This window comes from Protopterus annectens, chromosome 7.part1, assembly GCF_019279795.1.
Source record: "Protopterus annectens isolate FY-2018-M chromosome 7.part1, PAN1.0, whole genome shotgun sequence".
In the NCBI taxonomy this organism is placed as follows: domain Eukaryota; kingdom Metazoa; phylum Chordata; order Ceratodontiformes; family Protopteridae; genus Protopterus; species Protopterus annectens.
Genome location: NC_056740.1, coordinates 184,572,514 through 184,598,491, shown reverse-complemented (window position 1 = coordinate 184,598,491; position 25,978 = coordinate 184,572,514). Strand labels below are relative to the sequence as shown.

Sequence of the window (25,978 nt, the reverse complement as noted above, 5' to 3'; positions counted from 1 at the left end):
ATAACACCAATCATTTAGCTAAACTGGAATTGAATTGGATCTTTAAGACAGGAGCTCATAGAGATCCAGGCATTAATAACTACATTTCATTGAAACCTATATTAAAGTAATATTTCTTAGATTAGAAATGCTAATATAACCAGTTCTTATATAGTGATATAACGTAATGTCCCAATTATGAAAATTTCTTGTCAGTGAAAACACAGTTCTGTTTAACCACCTCTTATTACATTAGATTAAAGTCAGTTATATACATACAAGGTTGATTAGAGCTAGACTTAGATTTCTGATAGAATATTACCAAGTTATAGAAAGATAAACACATTTAGCTTCTTAAGAGTTCACTTTGAGACTCCTATCAGTTTTAGTTTAGTTAGAAGTGGGTATGGAAATCATATTTAAACAACTTATGGTATTGTGATTTCAGAGTTTATTATTAGGTAGGTTAGCTTGTTTTATCTTGCACGCAACATAGTTGAAGTGCTTATGCATGTTAGGTATATGAGAAATTTTTCAGCGTTACTTATTAACTAGGTATTTACTATGCTGTTCCAGAGCAGGAAATAGCTTCACAACATTTATATTATTTGAATATATTAATAACGAGCAGGCTTTACAATAGTCTTAGACCCATAGATTTACTGGGTTTTAGTCAAGCTTATGCGAAGATCAACATTCAAGTTCCAATACTTAGTGATTGTTTATATTTCATAAAGAGCACTTAGGTAGACCGACACAGAAGTTTTTATGTGTCTCAAAACAGATTGATTTATTTAGTTTGGTCGCCAGTTAATGAAATTATTCATACTCACTGTATTTGGGATTGTACGTGTCTTAGTTCGGTTCTTTAACATGGGGTCAGTTTTTATTTACTAAATGTAGCCTTATACTAAATTCTAGAAATGGCTAGCTAGATTTAATGGACCTTTTACTTTTAATAGTTTTAATAATAGGAATGGTGAGCACATCTAGATCTTAATAATAGATTAAGCGCACATGTATATAGGCATAGGAGAGATTGATACGCAAGTTTTTATGTATTTAAAATAGATAGATTAACTTTTTCCTGGTCCTAGGTTTCAACGGGAGACTATTAGCAGTATGACATTAAAGGTTCACTAGTAAGAGTATATAAAAAGACAATAAGAAGTGAGTTTTAAATGTGGAAGCTTGTTGAGAACGTTTATTTAATATTAGCCTTGCAATGTTTGGTTCTGTTCATTCGCTGTTGATCAGATTAACAACATTGAATGGTTGCATTATGCATTACCTAACAAGGCTAACTGCGGACTCATTTAATGAATTGATAGGTTTTAATTAAAACTGTTAAGCTGTTAATTGGATTTGTACTTCTATTGGTTGCATTTTACTATTTGAACTTGAATGTATCTACTGTTTAAAGTGATCTGAAGAAGCGTGCGTTCCAGCACGCGAAAGCGCTTATCCTTCTGTTTTTATTTTGTTCTATGCTGTTTTGAATTAAAAGAAGAAACCCTCACTTCTCGTGGTGTGTCCTGTGGTTTTCTACTTGGAAGTATTTTAAGAGGGGGAGAAGCACAAACATCCTAGAAAAAAGTGGTGGTGGTTGTAATACCTAAAGAGGCTAAATACCCATCAGGCACAGCTTTGTACAGGCCCATTTCAATCCTAAGCCATGATTATAAAATGTTTTGTCTATGATGACTAAACAAATGGCAAACGTGATGCCAAAATTAATAGATTTGGATCAGTGTGGTTTTGTGAAGGGGAGGCAAACATTTGACAACATTAACAGAACATTGATGGTCCAGAGGGAAGCTGAATCTAAGAAAATACCACTGTTGTTGGTGGGTCTCGATGCAGAGAAAGCATTTGACAGAGTAAGCTGGGAGTTTATGAGCAGGCAATGGCAGCATTTGCATTCCAATATAAAATTATAAGGTTGATTAGGAGGATATACGAGGGATCAGAGTCAAAAATTAAAGTGGATGGGTTCCTATCTGGTAATTTCTGTTTGAGCGGAGGAAGCAGGTAGGGGTGTCCTCTTTCCCCTTTGTTATTTGCACTGTATATAGAACCATTGGCAAAGAAAATAGAGACTCTAGAAATTCAAGGATATAATTGGATTAGTAATCAAAAAAAGCTGGCTATATTTGCAGAAATTATTTTAGGGTTCCTATTAAATCAGCAAACTCTTAAAATAGCGAACACTGTTTAATCGACCCTTTTTATTTGAAATGGTGAAATCTCGAAAGCATGGAACACCGATTTTTTTCCCAGGGAAAAAAAATTACTGGGACATTTTCAGGACTTTGCCATTTCCTCCACTGTGGTGTGATCTCGGAGTTGGTATATTTAAGTGTTGGGGGGGGTGTTTTAACGTAGAGGCGATTTCTTTCCCAAGGAAAAAAATCGCTGTTCCGTGTGTTCAGCATTTTGGTGTTTCAACTTATTTGGGTTGATTATACAGCGTTCGCTAAGTTAAGCATTCGCTGATATAATATAAACCCATTATTTTATACCTCAAAAAAACAGAAAAGGTGTTGTGGAACATTTTGTGGCAGTTTCTGTTCTTTTTGTGATACAAAATTAATGAAACTAAAACAAAAGCAATAGCTGTAAATTATGTATCCACACATGAACTGGTTCAGCAATATCCATATTTATGGGGACATGATAACATGAAGTACTTAGGGGTATGGATTAAAAAGAATTCTGGTGTGGCAGCTAAGGATATGTGGGAAGAGACTAAAAAAATATATAAAAGACTGAGATATTGGAAGCTGTGTTTTATGGATATTGATAGCAAGATATAAACAGACAAAATGTTTTTGTCCTTTTAGTTTTGTTCACAGGTCAGGTATATTTTACCAACCAGAGGAGAAGTTGTGGATTGCAATTAATAAAGAAGGATTTTATCTGGGAGGAGAAGACGACAAGAGTCAAGTGGGCTAAACTAATCTTTCCAGTAGAACAAGGTGGTTGAAGGGGTATTTCAGAGCTGCACAGTTAAGGCTCTTATATGTAGCACAAGCAGAAAGGTATAATTCAAAATGGAAAGGGATAATGACAAAACACTGGGGTCAGGGAGAAGGTCAAAAAACAAGGAGAGACTTGGATTTTGGATGGAGATCCTTAAGGAGAATGACAACTATACAGAATATTATATTCATAAAGTAGCAGAAAGTATTCTAAGAACTAAGCCAACACTGGAGTGGAGAAAGCAGAGTCTGCCGATAAGGATGATTGCAATTAGGGATACAGACAATAGGCAAGAGGGGTTTGGTATTTACTGGAGAAAACTGGCAAAGGAGCCAAGGCATTAGAGAGGGAAAGGTAATAGAACTGGGGGAGGCAAAGAATTTATTTGGACTGCAGGCTAGAGACTGCCTTCCCTATCAAGGACTGATATCAGAGTATAGGCAAAGAGAAAGATATAGGGTGATCCTTAGTGAAAAACCAGCAGTGGTAGAGCTTTTAGTAGAACTGAGAACAGAAGCTGCTGTTAAAAAAGGAATAATTATGGAGCATGCAGAATATTACACGATAAGTATAAGAATCAATCAGAGGAGGTTAAGAAGGATTGGGAAGAGAGATTGGATAAGCAATTCACAAAGAAACAATAGGTGATGTATGTATGTCTCCCAAATACACAACAAAGTGTAGAGGATTTAGGATCTTTGTTTGGAAGTATTTACATAGGTATTTTTATACCCCAAGTAGACTCTAAAGAATTTTTAGTCAGGTAGATAGCAAATGATCGAGGTGTGATGGGAAAGAAAGAGATGATTGGAAACATGTTTTGGGAGACTTTAAAATTCCCTGCAGAGTACTCTATCAAATATATTGGGTGAACAAATTGGTACAACTAAGGATATGGTTTTCTGGAGCTATGATACAGAATCAGAATTGTCTAGACATAGTAAAGCCTTGCTGAGTCTAATTATGGTGGCTGCCAAAAAAGCAATTAATAGAAAATGGAAACCAAAGTCTAAACCAACTGTACTAGAAATAATGAATATAGTAACAGAGTTAAAACAACTGGAAGTGTAAAATTTAGAAAAAGTTAGACAGCAAATTGCATAGAAAAATGGGAATTATGGGAACAATGCATGCAGAATAATGTTTTGGAGGAGGAATGAGGTTTAAAAGAAGGCAGGATTTGAATGAGCTAGGTATTGTTTGACAGTGACTGGATAGATTATGTGACGTATAATGTTTGCAACTAAAGATATGTCAATATGGTTCATTTTTACTTATATGAAGGTTTGATTCTCTCTGTTTTAAGTGATAATTTAATAAAGATGTATCTTGTTAAAAAAAATGAGTTGGCTTATGTCGGTTCTGCATTATATGCTAACTGTGTCAGGTGCAAACCTTGCCTCAGTCTCACCATCTGAGAACATTTCTTTTAGAGTGAGGGAATCCTTCAGTTGGGTGGTGCAGGATTCTCTCCAGTCTAAGAAAATAGTAAGAGAATTAATTTTTTAAACACTTTTTTTTTTATCACTTAAGACATAAGCTCGAAATATCTATTTGGTTTTAGATTGGTCTTATGCATCCTATGGTCAATAATTATATATTACCTCAAATAAGAATAACTGGACCATGCCACAGATAATTTGAGGAGACACATTTAGGAAGCGCGTCATCCATTAGTAGTACAGGGGGCAGTCCTGATATAAATTTTTCTGTTTCCCATCTATACGTCTACGTTGCTCTTAAATATGGACAGGGATGAACTTTGTTTTATATGGATGGGGGGGGGGTTCCACAACAGAGGTATTCTCTGTCAGGTGTGCTTGTCCCTAGTTGACATAGTAGAAGAGGCTTAGATGCCTAGACTGAGCATTTTTGATGACATTTAACTTGCTGATGTGTAGTAAATCCATCAGTAATAGATCAGAGGATGCCTTTTATGCCAGGGACAGCTCATCTCTTAATAATGAGTATAGTAACAGGACTTTGAGTTAGTGCAAGTAGGGCATGTTATTTCAGCCTTGAATCATTTTAGTAAGGTATCTCTGTGGGTGTTCCAGTTGTTGCAGGTGTCAGGACGGATACTTACCAAAGAGGACATTATATTCAGTGATTGGCCTCATGAGGGCTAAGTAAAGGGGGACAATGACATCCCTAGATCTAAACACAATCCCTTTGTTTATAGGTGGACAATAAATTATTTTCTTACAAAAATAGGCACATCCATGTTGGTCAAAAGTCAGATCACTGTCTTCATATATTCCCAAGTTTCGAACAACTGGAGCAACTCTTAGGGGCACATTGTGAATGGGGTAGTTCCCTGGGGTATATGACTTCCCAAAGGATACAGTAATGCATTTTTTGGCATTTAGTCTCAGTTCACGATTTTGGCACCAGTTATTTGTTTGCAACAAACCTGTCTGCAAGATGACTAAGTTTAGTTATTAATTTTCAGTTTCCAGTAATTGCTGTTTTTGGCAGCCAATAGAATTAAACTCATTAAGGCCTTTCTATATCTAAGCATTTTAGATCCTGTGTCCTAGATTAAGGAGTAATTTCTTTAGTTACAGTCATTTGCTTCTCCAATATCTCTGACAGAGTACTGTGTAGGGAATTTTTTTTCATCAGCCAACTCATTACACTCCCAAAACAACATGTTTCCAGTTATCTCTTTCTTCCCCATGACATCTCCAAAATTTCCTATCTACCTGGGGAAAAATTCTTTCAAGTCTGCTTAGAGTATAAATATACCTATGTAAACACTTCCAAAAAAAAAAAAGTCAACAGTAAGAGAATTTCTTAAGCTTCCTGAGTGCAAACCTCTGGTTATTCCTCCAGTTGTAGAGGTTGTGAAGAATGTCATTCAAACTGGTTTCTGTAACTGGACTCCCAGCCCCCTACTCCCAGGAAACATGACAGTTTTTAATGGGTCCTTGTCTTTCATAAGCACCTTTTTAAAATGCAGTGGTAGACCCTGAGGTAGTCTCCTCACGACCCAAGAGAGTCAAAGGCAGCTTGTCTAGGAATCTCTGATAAAGACAGTAAGATCCTGTACAGATTTGTCAAGAAAGTGTACACATCAGCTGTCCTGATCATGACAGCTTTAAATCTCCAGTTCCATATAGTTACCTTCCAGGAATATCTCCTTGACCAAGTGATGCAAAAACTGGAAGAGATAGAAGACAGAGTTCTCCACAAAAAATTGTTAAAACTTTGCCACACTTGCTCTAAAATTGCAAAACATTGTTTACATTATAGCTTTGATGCTTTGGAAGCATTAATCAGGGCAGCTTCATCTGGGTTTGTAATCTGGAGACATGCTTGGTTAAGGGAGAAGTCTCATCCTGCTCAAGTTAAATCAGAAATCATGGATACTCCACTTGACTAAGAATTTCTGTTGGGACCCAAGGCTTAGGCTGTATTTAAGAAACTGTCAAGAACTTCTGCAGGTTCAGCTGCCGAGGTTTAGTAGGAATCACCATACAAAACCCTGGTCCCTTCTTGACATGCAGCCTAGACCAAGGAGCAGAAGGACTTGAAGAGAAAGACAGCAAAGAAGGAACAAGAACTTAGGCTTATCACATCCTAGTTCCAGAGTTTCAGCAGGGAGCAGCTTTGACTCAACAGAAGATGGAAGTCCCACCTCCCTTCTTCTTCAGCAAAGTTCGGAAGCGTACTCTTCCTTTTCATAGACAGGTGGCAGAACATTACAAAGGACAATTTAGTCCCCCAAGTCATAAGTATAGGGTAACAGATTGCTGATTGCTTCCTTCTAAGACTCACAGGTATCCTCTCCATGCCAAAAGGGCAGCTCAGACAGGCTCTAAAGCAAATAATGATGAAACAATTCCTCAAAGGCATTATTCATTTAAGGCTAGCCAGGATGGTCCCTGCACTTTTCTGGGACCTCAGTTTCATATTAGAGGAACTGACCTTACCCCCCCCCCCCCTATTTAAGTCTGCCACTTCATCAGACATTAAATTCTTATCATGGGAAACAACCTTCTCAGTAGCCGTCATCAGCTTGGAGAATCACTGAGCTATAGGCACTAATGTGTAGAGAACCCTTTCTCAGGATTTACCCAGACAAGAGTTTTACCGAGAACTAATCCCACCTTTATGTCTAAGAGAGAGAACATCACATTCCCTTGATGTATATAGACAGCTTATGTTTTACTTGGTTAAAACAAACATTTTCAGAAAGTTTCATCAACTCTTTATGGCTTTTGCTGCCAACAAATTGTGCAAACTACTAAGTAAACAAATAATCTCTAAGTGGATCTATAATTGTATTTCCTTCTGCTGCAAGCATCATAGAAAAAACTGCCTGATCATATAAGGACTTATTCTACAAGGGCCTCAGCTACTACTACTACTGCCTTTATCAGGTGGTAACCACCCAAGATGATATTGAACACTCACTTAGTCCTCAGTTCACATGTTTTCATGGCACTACAACACAGCCTCTGCCTGACATCATCTTTTACATCAGAGAAGTAGATGCTGAAGAAGAGGGTACCCAGGATTAAGTCCTGAGGGGACACTGTTGTTTATGTACCTTGTAGATGAGAAAATACTACCGTTATTGTTTGCATTCATGTGTAAAGTAAATTTGCAACCCAGTGGCTGTTGTAGGGGTTTATTCTTTTATGTTTAGAGTACTAAGTTTCTTGATATTGTCAGCAAGGGAAGTCACAGCAAAAGCTTTAGAAAGGTCCATATTGGCTGTATGGCTAGAATAGTGTTTGTTCTTGTTGACATCTATTACTGGTATATTGTCTGGGCCCATGGATTTATTAGTTTTGGTTTTGGTTTTGGTTAGAGCTTAAAGGATATGGTCTATAGTGATTTCGGGATAAGGCAAGTATAGTGATGGGGGCACAGAATAAGTGGGAGGGAGTGAAATTGGAATTGAATTTGTAAGCTGGGGTGTTAGCTTTGGCTCTAGGATCAGAATAAGCACTACTGTTTGTCTGGAACAGTGTGAAGGATGTTGGGTGTTACCTTTTACACTCCTGTTACAGTTAAAAAGCCTTATGATTATCTTTGGAGCATGTCTTCTTTCATTTCATCTCCTGCCAATAGGGAATATTGTAGCCCATTATACATTTGATGTACTGCATGCTGCGGCCATGATTACAACTACTGGTAACTGCTTCCTGCTTTCATATGGTTGTTTGGCTTGTACCTTGCTCTTTTCAAGAGGAAATGTGCTAGGCTTTTGTGAATAAACCTTGCCAGTGCACACTTATAAAAGACTGTAAAAGACTTTCAGAGAAGGAAGAGAGTATTTGCAGCTGTGGATGGCATTTAATTCACTTCAGTCTTTTCAAAGAGTATCTTCAGGCATCTAAGGTGACCTGCCAAATACCAAAATTACTTGGTTCAAGTCCTACCAATCCCACTGATTCATTGCTTTCTAGTAGAGTTCTGTACAAAAACGCCAAGTCTAATTCCCAGATTAGCCTGTTTCATACCTTTAAACATAAATAAATAAATAAGTGTGTGTGTGTGTGTGTGTGTGTGTGTGTGTGTGTGTGTGTGTGTGTGTGTGTGTGCATACATACACAAATTTCAGCCTCTCTAAACTTGATTATCGTCAGGTACTTCATAAGTTCATAGGTGTGTACTAGGCTAATAGCCCTGGGACCTTTACAAGCCTAGCCCATAGAAGTGCACTGGCATTGTGCTGCTCATCGTTAGTTCCCGGTGCCTCTATCAAGTAGTGCCACTGAAGTGATCTGCGGTGTGAACTTTCTATTTTCCATCCACTCATTGCTTGAAGAGGGCTAGTGAGGTGCTGCGCTTGACATGTATGGGAAGTCTGGAAAGAGCATGGGTAGTCTCTAGGTTATGAACCTGTCCCCCCAGCATGTTCTGTTGATTGTGGTAATGAGGTTGAGGTCTCTGGAGCATGTGATGCAGCGGGATTGGGATTTCTTTAGATATAGCATTTCTAACAGAGCTGGGTCAGACATGGCTTTGTAAGTCAAGCAGAGATTGCCTCGTAGTAGATGGTATGAGACAGAGAATAGCTGTAATTTGTTTGAGTCTGTCCACGTAGGGCATGTGTTTAAGGCCTAGGATTCTCTTAGTGAGGTGCTTTTGTGGCCTCTCCAGCTGTTGCAGGTGTCTAGTGAGGTACATGCCAAATGGGGCATTATTCTCTATGACTGGTCTAATGAGGGAAGAGCAGATAGAAATGATGACCTCTTTCTTCCTGGATGCAAAACCATTGGTAATGAGATGTGCCACATAGAGGGACTTTCTGACCACAGTGGCAATGTGGTGGTCGAAGAAGAGGTTGCTGTCAACCTGTCTCTCCAGATCTCTTATAACACCTTTAGTGTTCAGTGGGCTCCCATCGATGTAGTAATTAGTGGGAACTGAGTTTTCCCAAAGGGAATGACGACAGATTTTTTTGGCATTAAACTTAAGGCCATGGTTTTGTTACCAGTCATTGATCACAGTGAGGCCTTTCTGTAGGATGTCTGCATCACTTGGGGAGTTAATAATGGCTCCCAGCTTGTAGTCGTATGCGAATTTGGTCAGCCCGAGTCCCTCTGTGTTGGCCTGTACTTCTGAGATGTAGATGCCAAACAGGAGAGTACCCAGGACCAATCCCTGTGGGACTCCACTCGTGACTGGTTGGCAGTCTGACTTGGAGTCTGCTACTTTCACACTGTGGGTTCTATGAGCCAAATTGCAACCCACCTAACAATGTAGGGGTTGATACCTAGTTTGGTGAGTTTATCAATAATTTCTGAATGAGGAATGGTATCAAAGGCCCTGGCCAGATCAAGGTAGGCTGTATGAACTGCCTTACCTTCATCCACCGCTTTGGTGACTGACTCAAAGAAGTCAACCAGGTTGAGCAGGCATGATCTACCTTTCACAAAACCAAATTGTGTGGGATCTAGAGTTTGGAGATTCCCTATATCCTTGTTAATTAGGTCCATGATGATGCGCTCCATAGCCTTACATATCAGACTCGTCAGGCTAATGGGGTGATAATTTCCAGGGTCTGTAGTTACTCCTCCTTTACGGAGAGGGATGACTGTAGCAGTGCACCATTTGGTAGGGACAAAGCCTGAGGTGAGGCTGTGAGTGAACAGAGCACAAAGATGTGGTGCCAGTTCACTTTGTAATTCATGTAGAACACAGCCAGGGATATTGTCAGGTCCCATGGAAGCTGTATTCTTGGCCTTAGACAATGCAGCTTTAACCTGTGCTGCAGCAATGTTGGGTGCCTGACATTCTTCCAGTTTTATGATTGATCCTTTAGAGGGGGAGAGAGAGGGGTAAAGTTGGCACTGAATCTGTTGGCAATATCTGTTGGCTCAGTATAGGAGATACCATTGTGCAGTAACTCAGAGCAAATCTGGGTATTGCCGTGGAGATTCTTGATATAACTATAGAAGGTTATGTGGTTGTTTTTAGTGTCTGCTGCAATTTTGCCTTCATAGCTGTCTTTAGAGGTTTTGATGAGGGATCTCAGCTTTTTGTTGAGGCTAATAAGGGATTTTATCCAGTCTTGGGACTTCACCTTTTTCTGCAGCAGTTTCTTCCTTCTGTTGTAGAGTTTATTAATGGTAGGGGACCACCAGACTGGCTTCCTTTTTTTTGGAGGAGAGCATCTTGGTTCTGTTGGGTACGGCTAGTTCCATGCATTTATGAACGTGTTCGTACAGTGCATTGGTGTATGATTCGGCAGTCGTACATCTATTTTTCATTGGCATGAGTGTCGTGAAGTTAGCCACCTCTGTTTTTAGGAGTCCAAAGTCAGCTTTGGAGAAGTTTTTCATGCTGGATACCTTTGTGGGGTGTGTGAGTGAGATGTGGATTTCTAGAGGCCGAAATAGAGTAAACATGACTGTCTCTTCTTGAGGACTTGGTAACGTTCTATATACCATGCTGTCCATGTATTTGAGCTTTGATTTTTAGGGTTTTTTAGAATTCCTCTACTAAGAAAGAAAGGATAAGGCTCCCCCTCTGGATGTAAAGATATACTTTTGTCCTGCATTATCTCTGACTCTTGGTATACATGTCCTCTTTCAAATCACTTTTATGCCCATTATGTGCTTACTTGATTTACAGGAAAGCCAAACTCTAGCCAAACACATGCTGCTAATAAACATTTTGAAAAAGATACTTCATATCAGTTATCTGGTGCAGACTCTGTCCCATGGAACTTACTGTCATATTGTCCTGTCATATTTCCTTGTTCATCAAAACAGATGTTTGTGCCATGGCTAACACTCTGATAAACATCAGCTTGTAGTATCTTTCATATTTAGGGTTTTATGGGTAAAGAGCCTTATTTGGTCTTCCACAAGAAGCAGATTTTTTTGAATGCTAGTAATCATTTTTTCTGATTGTAGTGTTTGAGCTTCAGTCAACCATTCCATTTTCTCCTAGTATTTTTCCAGATTGTCATAGTAGGAGAAAATGTATCCTCCTTACTCTGCAGGTTCACTAGCAGTTATAGATTTACCTCAGAAGAATGCATGAGCACAAGCAAGAAGACCAAGCAACAATCCCTAGCTGGATTTACATTTTTATTTCATTTATTTGTTATGCAGATAAGTAAATTGGTCCTTCTGGAATTCCTTTCAGTCATAGTCCAAGTCAAAAAGCAGAGGATAAATGCAGTATACATGTGTGCATGTGTGTGTGTATACTTGTGTGTGTGTGTTTGTAGTGGTGGCTGGTCCCTTTAAATGTGATAGCTTGTTCATATAGAGTAGTAGTAGATGGTTTCTTTAAGGATACTAACCCTGAAGCACACAAGGAGGTTAGAGATAATGAGGGATAAGTGCTTACAAGCATACTTAAAAGCTTTATGCCTTAATGTAGAGTAGATACGCAACCCTTGGGTATGAGGAAGGTTGGGGGAGAGCTCTATAAGGAGTTATTCATGCTAGAAGGAAGGCAATCTGGAGGGTATCCTTGTAAGGAGAATGAGATGAGCCCTGTAGAGGAGAAGCCAGCTGGAGTTGCCCCTGCATCCATGGAAGGAGAAATATTTTTATTTATCCCTGCTTGTGGAACTGCAGAGAGATCTGCTGTATAGATGCAGTGTCTCAGTCAATACTAATAATGTATTTTGCCAGCTAGTGTACCACAGCCCTGTCCGTAAGGGACTACTGCAGCTGAATTTAAAAAATATTGCTTTTGGCTTGAAATATGAAAAGCCTGCAGTATGGGATCATGAGAAAATACAGTTGTGTAAAATTTTACCATACAGTAGATATCCTTCTCTTCACTGTTGCAGTATTCTTTACCATAGGAATCCCCTACCAGGAGAAGCCCAACATACAGCCAGTATACTAAAGCCTTTTGGTTATAAAGGGTACTCCATACATCACACATATGCTTCCTGCACACGGCATAGGGCATAAAGATGACGTCCAGCTGTACCATCCACAGAACTGAAAAGCCCCATTAGGAAAGATAATGCAAGGATTAGAGTAGGTAACAAGCACATCCAGAAGGAAAAAGGACCAGGGAGAGGAGGGAGGGAGAGAATATTACAACAGTGAAGAGAAGGACATGTACTGTTTTAGTAAGATTTTACACACCTGTACTATGTCCTATATCATTGTTGCAGTATTCTTTACAATAAGGAGAGTGTAAAAGCTCAGGAAGAAGGTTGGGAGGAGGAAGGTCCACCAGAGCACTACAAGAAGCCATGGAGAATGGTCCTGTCAAAGCCAACTCTGCCTGTAGAAATCACATCCAACTTATAGTGCTTAGTAAAGGTATGCAAAGAAGTCCAGGTTGCTGCCTCAAGAATAGAATTAGTATCCAAACCTTAGAAAAAAGCACCAGAAGAAGCCACAGCCCTAGTGGAATGAGCCTTAACAGAAGAAGGAAGGCTCTTCCCATGAAAAGAATAGCAACCCGAAATGGCTTTAGAAATCCAAGAAGAAATGGATTGCTTGGAAACAGCTAAGCCTAAATACCTAAGAAGAAAAGAGACAAAAAAGCTGTTCAGATTTATAAAAAGTTAGTCTTGTACAAATAATATCTGAGTTGTGTATGCAAATCCAAGGCATGCAAAACCTTCTCACTAGCAGACTGCTGAGAAGAGAAAAAAGGATTTACCTTAAGTGCGTTATGCACTCATGCAAATCCACATTGTGTGAAAGGAGGTTTTCAAAGTGGCAAAACCTCAAAATAAATTTGTCCGAATGTGCAATGGGCAAATGCACATTGGCATTCGCTCATTGCAGATTCACATTGTGGGTGCGGATTGCACTATAGCGGGGATCAGGAAAAGATCTCTTTCCCCACTGTAGTGCAATCTCGGAGTTAGTATATTAAAGTAGGGGGATGTGGGGGAGCAGCCCCCCACATGGGGAGTGCGGAGGGGGCTCTCCCCCCTGCATTACGATGTGTGTTCGACATTTTAGTTTGAAAATCAGTGAATCAGCTGTTTGGTTTGCTGATTTTCAAACTTCTGAGAATGTCAAAAGAAGGATTAGTATGAAGGGGTGCCCTGTCCTTATGGAAAACTAAAAAAGGGGGAGTAGCCACAAAGGCTTGCAGCTCAGACACCTGTCTGGCTAAAGTAAGGGCCAAAAGAAGAAAAGTCTTCCAGGACCAATGCTGTAAGGAAGCTGAAGCAGCAGGCTCAAAAGGAGCCTGAATCAGTTTTTCTAAAACAAAATTAAGGTCCCAGGAAGGTGGGACAAGCTTCCTGGGAGTCCTAATTTGAAGGATGCATTTAAGAAACTGGTTTGCCTCAAATCTGGAGACCAAAGGGGGAGCCAAAGACAGATAAGGTGTGATAGCTGAAATGTGAGCCGTAAAAGAAGAATAGTCCAACCCAGTATTGAGCAATTCACACAAATAAGAGAGAATCAAAGGATTATCTATAATAAGTGGATCCTGATTACTAGGAGGACACCAAACAGAAATTTTCTTCTTTTTGGATAAGTAAGATTTCCTAGTAGTGGGTTTCCTGGCCTCCTGGAGGACCTGAAGCATGTCCTCAGAAAAAAGGTGTCTGTAGGGGATCAAAACCCTATCACCCACAATGTCAGCTGAAGAGTGGACAGGTGGGGATGGATAAGAGATCCTTTATCTTGTGTCAGTAGGCCCACCCTGTGAGGTAACGTGTGATGATTGCCCTTGGCAAGATGCAGAAGAAGAGGGAACCAATACTGTCTGGGCCAAAAGGGAGTCACCAGCAAGATTTTGGGAACATCCTGTTTTATCTTAAACAGGACTTTCCAAATGAGAGGAAGGGGAGAGGAAGGGATAAAGAAACATCCTCTACCAAGAGAATGAGGGGTAGTCCACCTTCCAGACCAGAAGGCATGGGACTCTGACACAAAATAAAGAAAGTTGTCTGTTCAGAGGGGAGGCAAATAGATCTACTTGAGGAGTACCCCACTGGTGGACAATGTCCAGAAAAACATCCCTGTGAAGCATCCACTTGTTGGGATAGTGTTATGGACCTACTCAGAGAATCTGCCACTATGTTCTGATTTGAGGCAATGTAAGCTGTCTGAAGGTGCACCTGGTACTGGATAGCCAGCTCCCAAACCTGAAGGACTAACCTGCATAGGAGATAAGACCCTGTCCCCCCATAATTGTTGACATACCACATCACTGTGGTATCTGTAAGAATCTTGGGGGGCCCTGGAAGAAAAAGAGAATGAAAAGCTTGAAGAATCAGCAGAAGAGCCCTCATATCTTTGACACTGATGTGATCTTTCTTTTGTCAAAGTGATCGAAGGCCCTTTACTTTCAGAAGTCTGAAGGATGCCCCATCCCGTGTCTGAGGTATCTGTGAAAAGTTCCTGAGAAGGGGACTGGAGGTTAAACAGGAAACCTTGGGTTGAGGGACAAGTGATGAATCCACCATTGAAGTTTCAGCTTGAGGCATGGAAGTAAAGGGACTAGAAAATCTAAAGGATGAGAATGTTGAATCCAATCTGACTTTAGAAACCACTTGAACTTTCTCATGTGGAGCTTGGCTATTGGGAGCATAGGAATGGTGGAAGCCATTGCTGTGATTGAAGCCAGAGGAAGAAGGGATTGAAACAAAGCAACACGAGTTAAGGCCTTGGGAGGAGGCAGGGATGGCAGCATTGGAACAGTCTGGATCCTGCAACCCAGAAATACATGATCCTAGAAGGAGTCAGGAATGCCTTCTGGAAATTTACAGTAAACCCCAGGCTTTGCAAGAGAGAAATGGTAAAGTGTAGATGCTGAAGTAAGATCTCTTGAGAAGCGTCCTGAATAAGCAGGTCATCCAGGTGGGGAAAGACCTGTATCAATCTTAGCCTGCAGAAACCAATTACAGGAGCGATGAATTTGGCGAAGCCGCTAGGGGGAGCAGTGAGGCCAAAAGCAAAGCAGAAAACTGAAAATGCCAGGAAGCAACAGAGAAATGTAAAGACTTCCTGAAAAGAGAATGAATAGGATTGTATAGATAAGTATCCTTGAGATCCAGGGAAGCTAGAAAAGCCTAAGGAAGTATCAGGGGAAACAAGATTTGAAGGGATAGCATCCAAAAGTAAGGGACCTTCAGAAAAGTGATTAGCCAAGAAAGAGCCAGAATGGGTCTACAGGTGCCTTCATTTCTGGGGACCAGGAAGATTCCAAAGTAAAATGCCTCTCCCCTCTGAGAATTTGGAACTTCTTGAATTGTTCCTGAGCCAACAGGCCCTGAAGCACTTCTGGAAAAAAAGGGCAGTTGTTCCTGTGATGGCTGAGGAATGCCTAAAAGGGGGGAAGAGTTTTCCAAACCATATAATAACCCTGGCAAATTATGGAAAGAACCCAGGAGTCTTGGATGAATTTTACCCAAACTGGAAGGGACAGGGAAAGACTCAGAGAAAGAGGAATGTGAACATGAAGAATAGGATATTCAGACAGCACCTGGTTTGTCAGGAAAAGGTGGCTTCTGAATCAAAGGAGTTTGGGAAGCTTTAGCAAGGGGAGCCTTTCTGCCACCCTTTTTACCTCTGGGGAGGTGAGACTGTCTATGAAGAAAGGCAGGCTTATTAGGATAATTCCTTTGAAACTTGGGCACGAGATACAAAAATGTGCTTTAATTCCTGTAAGGCCTTTCCCTTTTCTTGCAGGGACTTAAACAACTCCGTAGCAGCATTTATCAGATCAGCCTTGGAATCATCAGGCAAAGGCTGAAATCTGAGCCGGAATAGCTTCACAAAACAGGTCCAGAAGCAGCAGCCCTAAATGACGCATCAGCTGCATCATAGCTGCATTTAATGGAATGGTAAGCTACTTGGGAGAATGTCCCAAGCAAAGCAAGAGCAGAGGCTTTCCCCTCAAAATTAGGGAGATCAGAAATAGCCTGACATGCTTGAGAGAGAAGAGCCAAAACATACCTAGTCATATGTGCCTGATAGTTAACAGCTCTAAAGGCTAGGGTAGCAGACGTATACACCTTTGTACCCAATTTCTCCATGGTTCTGCTATCCTTATCAGATGGCAGTAATTTAGTGGAAGTCAATGATTTGGAAGGCTTTTCAGAAGCACAGACACCACAGAGGAGTCAGCAGAAGGACATGTGTAAAGAAACATGCAGTCTTCAGGCACTTTATAAAACCCATCAGGTTTTTTGGGAGCAGGAGGTAGGGAGTCAAGATCCTGAGAAGCAGTGGAAAAGGTGTCCAGCAAGGCTGCAAGGACAGGAGGGAACAACAGAGGGTCTGGGAGACTCCATTTGTAGAACGTCATAGTACCTCTTGAATTTCAGACACCTGAGCACAGTGCCATTTGAAAAATTCCATCTTTCTGGGAACATTATCACCAAAGGAAATCTCTAAAGGAGAGTCAGGACCAATAGGCTCAGAGCCATTGTCAAGTGGTGAAGGAATCTGGGAGGAATAATTCAGGGACCCTTCTTCAGAATCAGCATCCTCCTCCTCAGGAGAGTCCTGCCCCGGGTCTCTTAAGAGGGGTAGAAGACCAGGTGGAGCAGGAACAGAAATGCCCTGTGGAGGTTTAAGAGCCATGAGGACGTTAAACAGGCCTTGAGTGAAGTTTTGCCATTCACTCTGAGGATCTTTTGGAGCAGGCAAAATACGTTTAGTTTTTTGCTTCTTTTTGAGTGGGATGTCAGCCTTAAGTAATTTAGGAGGCTCTGACCCCTGACAGCACTCAGTAATGGTAGTCAAAATTTCTTCTCTTAATAAAATTTGAGGAATTCCCCTAAGCTCTTTAGTAATAACTAGTCAAGGTTCACCCTGTACATCTCAGGTGAAATACTGAAAAAACTTCCATGGATATGCGTGGCGTTGGCTCCATACTGGCCTCTGAAGCAGTCATGGCAGAGTAATCTGAGAAAAAAAACGGGCATTCCTCTGGGCTTTCACCAGCCTCAAGAAAAACGTCTGGTGGAGGTGATACAGTTGAAGAAACAGACCAGACTTTCTTGGCCTTTTTCTTCCCAGATGGGTGGGCCTCAGGTCAGGAAGGTCCTTCCATGGTATCCTTAGCTAGCCAACCATGTAAGTCATTGGTTTTCTAGGTAAATTGTGAAGGAAGAAAGCTGACTCCACAACGTCTTAGGTGCAAAGCACTGACAAATCTTGGGAGATGCATGGTCTTGGGAAGTGCCTAAACAGAACAAACACTGTTCGTGATGATCTTTATGGGGACTCTGTCTCCTGCACTGGCATTTCCTGTTTCTGGATGACATGAAACCCAACATCCAGAAACAAGGCAAATGTAAACCAGTAAAACCAAAACCTCCAACGGGGCACTTATCTGAAAGTGGTAGAAACCAGCAGACAAATGAGTGTTCAGATTGATGATCAAAGATGGCATTCAGACTGGTGGTAAAGAAGTTCTGAGTATGGTACATCTAGAAAACACCTTTATGCCCTATGCCATGCACAGGGAGTATACACATGATGAACAACATACCTTTATAACCAAAAGGCTTTGGTGTACTGGCTGGATGTTGGGCCGCCTGTTGTAAAGAATACTGCAACAGTGATATGGATGGACATCTTATTTTAACTTGAGACTAAAATGTTTGGTATGAACAAAATGTTCCGTTTCTCTAAATTTTAGTTATTGTAAATAAACATACATTTTAAACAACACTGATTCCAGTGACTAGTTTGTTGCACACTTTATTTAAATTTATTTATTTATTGCAATTTGTTGACCAGGATAGTTCAACGAAGCTATACAGCCCTTTTCACTAGAATCCTGAGAAGAAAGTCTCCACATCAGTTTGCATTCAGCAGCTACATTAATACAGTGCACAAATGTATGCAATCTTAGGAAAATCAAGCCTAAGTGTTAACAGATTTTAAATACAGTGCTACTATAAGATCCTATTCATTCTGTCTGTCTTATCTGACTGATAAATCTTTGGGCCACTTGTTGGATCTGAGCATGCAAATTAGTGCTCCAGCCAGCCTTGAGTTCCTCTATCTTTTTCTTTCCCACAATGCACCTGTGCTTAGCTAGTTCCCCGGTAGATCTTGTCTGCCTCCCCAGTGTCAGGACATGATCCATTTAGCTAAGAAAACTAAGTGCCCCTTTAACCTCTTATTGTTGATTACTGCTAATTATTGTTCATTATTTACCTTTCTGAGGTTGTTTGTGCTTGGTACCATTCTTAGAAGGCTTATAATGGCTATTTTATCTACACTTTTTCTCTTAACCTAATAGAGCTCCTTTTCTCGATGACTTTGTCATTGGTCCTGCATTAGCAGTGTGTTTGGTCAGTATTTTCTGCTGATATTTAGGGTATCTTCCCTTACAGAATAGCGTGTGTGTGTGTGTGTGTGTGTGTGTGTGTGTGTGTGTGTGTGTGTGTGTGTGTGTGTGTGTGTGTGTGTGTGTGTGTGTGTGTGGTTGTGTTTGTGGGTGTGTTGGTTCATAGGCGTGTACTAGGCTAATGGCCCTGGGGCCTTTACACGCCTAGCCATAGGATTACCTTGGCATAGTGCCACCCGACCTTAGTTCCCAGTGCCTCTGTCAAGTAGAGCCACTGGTGTTATCCCCGGGGTGAGTTTTCTGTTTCCCATCCACTCATCAAGATTTCTCTTGAAGAGTGTCAGCGAGGTGCTCTGCTTGACATGTATAGGAAGTCTGTTCCATAGCATGGGCAGTCTCTGGGTTATGAACCTATCCATCCAGCATGTTTTGTTAATTGTGGTAATGAGGTTGAGGTCTCTGGTGTGTGGTGCGGAGGTATTGGGATTTCTTTAGATGTAGCATTTCTAACAGAGCTGGGTAAGGCATGACTTTTTAAGTCAAGCAGAGATCGCCTTTAAGTAGGCAATATGAGACAGAGAATAGATGGAGTTTTTTTGAGTCTGTCCATATAGGGCAAGTGTTTAAGGCCTAGGATCCTCTGTGAGGTACTTTTGCGGCCTTTCCAGTTGTTGCAGATGTCTAGTGAGGTACATGCCAAATGGAGCATTGTACTTGATGATTGGCCTAATGAGGGAAGAGTAGAGGGAGACCATGACCTCTTTCTTCCTGGATGCAAAACCCTTAGTAATGAGATGTGCCACATAAAAGGACTTTCTGACCACAGTGGCAATGTGGTGATCAAAAGAAAGGTTGCTGTCAACCTGTGTTCACAGATCTCTTATAATGCCTTCTGTGTTCAGTGGACTACCATCAATGCGGTAATTCAGGGGAACCAGTTTTTTCCCAAAGCGGATGACAACACATTTTTTGGCATTGAGCTTAAGGCCGTGGTTCTGACACCAGTCATTGGTCACAGTGAGGTCATTCTGTAGGATGTCAGCATCACTTGGGAGTTAATAATAGCTCCCAGCTTGCAATCATCTGCAAACGTTGTCAGTCAGAGTCCCTTCGTGTTGGCCTGGACTTCAGAGAAGTAGATACCAAACAGGAGAAGACCCGGGACCGAACCCTGTGGGACTCCACTAGTGACTAATTGGCACTCTAACTTGGAGTCAGCTACTTTCACACTGTGGGTTCTATCTGAGAGCCAGTTTGCAACCCACCTAGTGATATAGGGGTTGATGCCAAGCTTAGTGAGGTTTTTCTATGATTCCTGAGTGGGGAATGGTATCAGAAGCCTTGGCCAGATCAAGGTAGGCTGTATGAACCACCTTGCCTTCATCCATGTGTTCTGGTTGTTCTTGTTATCTTGGATCCTTGTGCTTTTTTGTCTAAATGGAGGAAAAGGAAATGAGAAAAGTTTCAGGAGTGCCACAAATGTGGCCCCCAAATCCCCCACAAGATTGGCATGATCTCTGCATCTGCTGTTTGGTGATGGACCATTTGAATATTGAATGCAACTTTTGCAAAGCATTAGGTCAGAGAGCTCTGTTGGATCAATGCAACAGATCATTTATCTTGATCCCAAGCCAGACAAGTCCAAGAAGTCACGGGATGCATCCAAGCCATAGGAGAAACATGAGAAGGATTGGAATGACTCCAGGAAAAGCAAAGCCAATGACGAGGCCTCAGCATCAGCTCTAAAACTTGCCAAGGAAGAGTCTTCACTCAGGTTAGAGTCAATTCATTATGCTTCAGCTCTGATTTTCTCAGACCTGATACTTATATTCGATAGTTCTCTGTAAAGACTGGCAAGCCAAATTTCTTCAGAGTGAGAGTTAACCGTTTTACCTTTCAGGCCATCTTTAGTTTCCTCATTGAGATCTTTCAAGTCCTTCAGAAGTGTTTTGGATGTAGAACTGGACTACGTGAAGAGGCGATTCCTGAAGGTGCAGATTGAAATGGATGTTTTTCCATCCTCCTCAGCACTGAAGGTGGAGTGAGTAAGTCCTGCATCCCCTGTCTTCTTCTTTTCCCACTCCATGTCTTGGAAAAGACAGCATTGGAGTCAATACTTATCACAGAGCCTTTGTCCTTTGTATCTACCGGAATCCCTACTTTGACACCAGAGGCACTGATTCACTCTCACTAAACACCGATATTTTTCTGACCTGGGTATGGCTGAGCTCCATGAACTCAATGTCGAGTGCTTGGTATTGTCTTCAGAGCCATCTAGTGTGGCTCTGTTTTCAGTGTATTAGACTTTGGCCTCTGAGGCCTCAGTGCTTATTCCCTCCTCAAAGGCTTCCACCCTGTCTAGTTCCAGGTTTCTTCCTTTGACACAGGCCACCCCTTCCTCAGGAGGAATGGTGTCCGTACAAGATTGGGATCCATGGATGCAGAGGAGGTTACAATAGCCTTCGAGGTTGTAGAGAGGATGACAGCTTTTCCTCTGAGAACTTGGCCTCAGGCTTCCTAGTTCTGGCTTCACCCTTGGACACTCTTTAATTTGCTCTTCAGTCCACTTTTGCACCCATGGGCCATAGTTAAGCTCCAGGCCTCAAGCAGTCTGCTCAAATGCAGAAGCAGTCCTCTGAGGAATCAGATCACCCACCATCTGATGTCTCATGTAAGAGGAGACTCACATACTCCCTGTCGGAGTCTGTCTTGTCAGATTCAGATTTGGATGATAGAGAAGATATCACTGCAGTCCCCTCTAGAAGATGTCATCTTTGAAGTTCTGGAGCTAATGTGCCAGAGGAGAAATTGGCCAACAGACCCTCTCTCAAGATGAGGAAGTCCTCTTACTTCTAGGATGGTTTCTCTGGAAGACTGTCTTATCGACTTGGCTGTCTGGAGAGAATGGCAGGAACCCAGTCCTTGTGAATCAGTCCCATGGAAACTGAATAAGATTTTGAGACCTCCAAGGATTGACAACACTGAGTGACAGGCCCTCTGGTGGATTCCATTATTATGGCAACTGCCACCAAAAAATTCTGATGGGAGACACAGCCACTGTCCATCCACCCAACAGGGAGTCTGAGGACATGAGGGAAGCAGACATATGCTTTGAGCATCTTTTTGCTCAGGGCCTTGAATTATATCCCATATATTTCATGAGGCTCTAGCCAAACAGATATTGGAATATCTGGAAAAAGATTCTACTGTGTCTTCAGATGAATGACTAGATGAGCTTGGTAGATCTGCAGGATGCTTACCTACACATCAAGAGTGAGAGCCAGCCATTACCAGTTCAGAGCCCTGCCCTTTGGTTTCGCCACAGCCTTCCTGGGCATTCAACAAATGCATGGCAGTAGTCGCAGCCCATCTGCACATTTGGACAATTAGGTCCTGGATGCCGTAACAATGGAATCATTAGTGACAGACAGAAGATAGTTTCTCCCATTTTATTTGTCTTTGGGATATCTATCAACAAGGAAAAAACTATCCTGCAACTCATCTGAACCATTCCGTTCATCGGTTGCCACATGAATATGAACAAACACCTAGTCTTCCTCCATCAGGAGAGAGTTCAGATTCTGCACAGTAAAATTCAGGGCCTCCTTCAATGCACCAGACCCCCTGTGACTAGTCCTTCTGATGCTCATAGCATCTTCCATTCTAATAGTTCAGTTTGCTCAATATCACATGAGAGTTTTACAGTGGTTACTATGAGTTCAGTGGTATCAACTTATGGATCATTTCTCATCTCTTTTTTTCTCTGTTATCACCATAAGGAATAGTTGCAGGGAGCATTTAAAATTGTGGATTATCTCACCACATGTCCATTGGGGAATATCCTTTATTTTTATCCCCTCCACTGGCAGTAGACAACAGATGCCTCACCTTTGAGGAGGGAGGCATTTTCAGGAGAGGATAGTCCATGGTGTACTGGAAGTTTATGAGGGAAATCTTCACATCAGTATCTTAGAGATGAGGGCAGTTCTTCGTACATTGCTGGAGCGTCAAGATTTCCATTCAAACCGACAACATGATGGTTATTTGCTATGTCAACAAGCAAGGGGGAACCAAGTCAGCAGGCAAGTGATAGTGTGGCAGTGTGCTGTGGGCTTACACTGCTTTCTGGTAGCAATGCATATTCCTAGAAAATCCAAATACCTTGCAGACAGGCTCAACAGAACCATTCTGATGCCTCATGGGTGGTCTCTCAATCTAGCGGTATGTCAGACTGTATTTAGATACTGAGGCAACCTGTGCTATGATCTCTTTGCATCCCCATCCAGCAACAAGTGCAGCACCTCCTTTGCCTTGATCCCTCAGATAAGCAGCCACAGAGTGATGCTCCAGTTGAATGGTGTCCTTCCAGAATGCTTTAATACATATCCTCTTCTGCCCCGACACCCACATTCCTGCAGAAGGCAAAATGGTGCAGATCAAAAGTGATCCTCATTACTCCATATTGGCCCAAATGAATTTGATTCCCTCTGTTAATGCCTTGCCACAAGGAAGCCTCCCTGACTCCTAGATCCCGAAGGGGATCTGTTATGTCACCTATCTGAAAAGCCTCCCCAGGATCTCTATAACCTAAAGTTAACTACTTGGTTCTTCCAGTTCTGGTAATGGCCAAGGATCCTGCTCTGTGCAAGGATGCCATCCAGATTTTTTCTGCATCGCAAAATTACTCCACCTTTGAGATTTATCTTAACAAATGTTGCAATTGGGATGATTCTCAGAAAATCAATCCCTGCAATGCTTCTGTCCCTGATGTTTTACATTTCCTGTTCATGTTATTTGATTTAGGATTTAGCTTCTTAACAATTAAAGTATAACTGGCTGCAGTTTACAACTTTCTTCCAGGGATTGATTTACCCTCCCACAGACTCTGCAAGACCTTCCTGAGACGAATTCCCACTCTCAATTAGTCAATCCATTCCATCATGGGATCTAAATTTAGTTTCAGAGGCCCTAACATAAACATCCTTTGAGTCAGCTTCACCTGTGGATTCAGGTGTCTTTCCTGGAAAACCCTTTTCTTGGTGACCATCACATCCACTGGATGAGCGTCTGAACTACATGCCCTTTCAGCTTCCCGACCATACTTGATCTTTCATATAGATAAGGTTTTCCTTAGAACTAATTCATCTTTCATTCCAGAGGTCACCTCTGAATCTAATAAGAGTCAAATAATCTATTTCCCAGTATTCTTTCCTAATCATAACAACAAGGGAAGTATACAACTATGATTGTATTTGCACTGTATCAAGCCCTTCAGGAAAGAAACACAATTGTTTGTTTCCTTTACAGCTAACAGTCTGGGTTGGGAAGTGTCCAGAATAACATTGTATAGGTGACTGTCCAACTGCATATCCCTTGTTTATACTAGTCACAGTAAGCCATTATCATGCAAGCCCAAAGCTCATTCTGCATGATCAAAGGCTACGTCTATAACCTTTTCTAGGAGCTCTGCTGTTGTTGAAATTTGCGCAGCAGGTCTATAGTGCATATGTTTGAAGGCATTTTGAAACTTGATTTGATCTTGAGGTTTACAGCTTCCTTTGGAAACCGATTCCTCAGCAGTCTCTTGTCATGATGCCACCCAGTAATAGTTTCTGACTCATCAGTTGGATTGGATAGATGGAATGAATAGAATAGGATAGTTATGTACTTACCAAGTGGCTCTTGTACTTATAGCCCAATAACCACCTATGAATCTATGAGAATGTGCAGTTGCCAGTCAACCAGTATGGTAGGAGATGTGGAAGGAGAAGGAGGAAGGCACATGCTGGGAGAACACAAAGCCTTCACACAGATAATGACCTTAGGTCAAGATTTAACTATGCTGTCTGGATCAACAAGGTTGGAGCTTTAACCACTGGTTTACCATGATGACCCATCACTGACATAAATTTTTATAATCAAAAGGCAATAGATCTTTATTTATCTGGTGTTGACTAGGTTTGTCCCACAAGGCTAGTAGCCTCTTTTCAGGCCACTTGAGGTGATATTTGTACTACTAGCGGAAAATTGGCCAGGGCATCAGGGAACCCCCCCCTACTCTTTTTATAGGTGGCATGGGATCTTTTAAAGATACCTGAGCTACCACCAACATAAGCATATGTAACTTTGCTTTTCTCTTTCATCTGAAGGACGACACACTCAGGAGTGCATCACACCCCCCATGCTGCACTGCGGTGTCAGTAATCAGTCTACATTGTATAGAAATAGAACTCATAGCCTTTTGCATCAAAGGTGACTGTGCTACCTGTTGCATCACTGACACAACATCTGTACATCCAGATCTTAATGTGTTTAAAGTGCATTCCAGTGATGAGGGATGGTTTCTTCTAGTTCATCGTCACCATCATCGTCATCATCATCAACCCTCTCTCACACAGTCCAGCCACCTCTTTGTGCTGCGCACCCTCATGTTCTCTTGCCTTCTTCCTCTCTGTCCCATATCTTCTTCACCAAATCATCTTCTGTTTTTCTGCATATGTGCCTGAATCACTGTAATCTGTTCAAATGAAATTTGACCTTTTCTGCAATTAGAGCTATTTTGCCTTCTGCTGTTAAGTTTTCATTTCGTCATCTGTCCCACAATGTGCATTTTATTACCCGCGTCAGGCATTTCATCTTCATCACCTCTAGCTTCCTCAACTGCTCTGCCTTTACTGCCCAGGTTTCTGTACCATACATTAGTACAGGTCGCAACATTGTTTTGTACACCTTACTTTTCAGCTTCATTCTTCTGTCATACAGTACACCTGACACTCCATGCCAGTTTGCTGCAGCCCCTCTGATTCTAGCTTTGACTTCCTCATTGCTTCCGGTTCTTGTTTCAGAAATATGTCCGCAGCTTACGTTTCTGCTACAGTCTCCAAGGACTGTAGTGTGACTCTTCATAGTAGAAACAGAGCATCCCTTGGAAGGGCAGTACTTTCAGGCATCTTGCCCTGACTGAATTTCTGTTTTTCTGGCACCTAACTTTGAAGTAGATGCTGCATTCCTGCAGTTATTCCGTTTTGTATCAGGCATTGCCATCTGGCTGCTGTACCTTCAAAAGAAACTCTTCTGAGTAAACATATTTGTTGTGTCTACAGCTGGTGCTTCTTGCAGATGGATCCTTGTTTGAGTAGTTATCCAGAACAGGGTGCTGAAAAGGGATGTATGCCCCTCCTCTCAGTCTTGGTATACAAGTATGCTTTATGTGTGTGGGTCAAGGAAGACATCCCCCAAAAGTGTAGGTACTTGAGATTTTTGGAAGAGAGTAACAGAAAGAAGACCTGTGTGTTTTGCCTAC

General features: G+C 41.5%; 1 protein-coding gene across 1 annotated transcript in view; it reads left to right on the top strand.

Moving 5' to 3' along the window:
- Nucleotides 1-25,978, top strand: part of IFT122 (intraflagellar transport 122) — a 2,412,356-nt gene that overhangs the window by 1,327,669 nt on the left and 1,058,709 nt on the right. The gene's annotated exons all lie outside the window — the stretch shown is intronic.